Below are 644 nucleotides of genomic sequence, written 5' to 3'. Positions count from 1 at the left end.
GGGGGGGGTTGGGATGTGAAAGATATTATTCATACTTTGTCTGCAGATGTGGAAACCACCTGGGGGATTACTAATAAGCAACATGGTATTGTTTGATATATATACATCCATCACATAGTCAGACAAGGGAGTGTGTCTGACTAGTTGTTCGTAGTCCATTTACATATATTGATTGATGTAGTACTTATTGATTGACCAGTCAGGTCCGATGAGAGAGCTTTTGCTGAAGATGGAAGTGTCTTTTGTAAGGCTCAATGGTTTAAAGCACAGAAAGCATGCTTATGATTTCTGTATTGTGGTTATCTTCACAATAAACAGACTAACTATTATGGAGGCCTACACGGCTTTGGTTAGTCCCCTAAAGTGTTTCCATATTTCAAGCTGACATTTTTCCGTAACTGTTTAATTTGTGCCTTGAATGTAAACATTTAAGCATCCTAATGACTGAAAACATAGCCACCCTCCGGTTTCTTGTGTGCTTAATGAAATTAACTCCCAGGGGAGGCCATCTGAGTGGTATTGGCCTAGCCTTGGAGAACCCCAATACACTTAAGTGGCTTCCAATCCTAGTCTTTTCCATGCTTTTTGTTAGAGAACCCGCTTGCATTGACCCTGATCGAAGTGAAGATTAGTTGGTAGATTCT

The 644-nt window shown here is 40.4% G+C and overlaps 1 protein-coding gene across 7 annotated transcripts in view; it reads left to right on the top strand.

The window, feature by feature from the left end:
- The window catches only part of prrc2c (proline-rich coiled-coil 2C), a 29,954-nt gene that overhangs the window by 1,059 nt on the left and 28,251 nt on the right, over positions 1 to 644 (top strand). The gene's annotated exons all lie outside the window — the stretch shown is intronic.

This window comes from Etheostoma spectabile, chromosome 9 (genome assembly GCF_008692095.1).
Source record: "Etheostoma spectabile isolate EspeVRDwgs_2016 chromosome 9, UIUC_Espe_1.0, whole genome shotgun sequence".
NCBI classification, from domain to species: Eukaryota; Metazoa; Chordata; class Actinopteri; order Perciformes; family Percidae; genus Etheostoma; species Etheostoma spectabile.
Note: the sequence above shows the minus strand (reverse complement) of the source record. Positions and strands in the feature narration are given on the sequence as shown.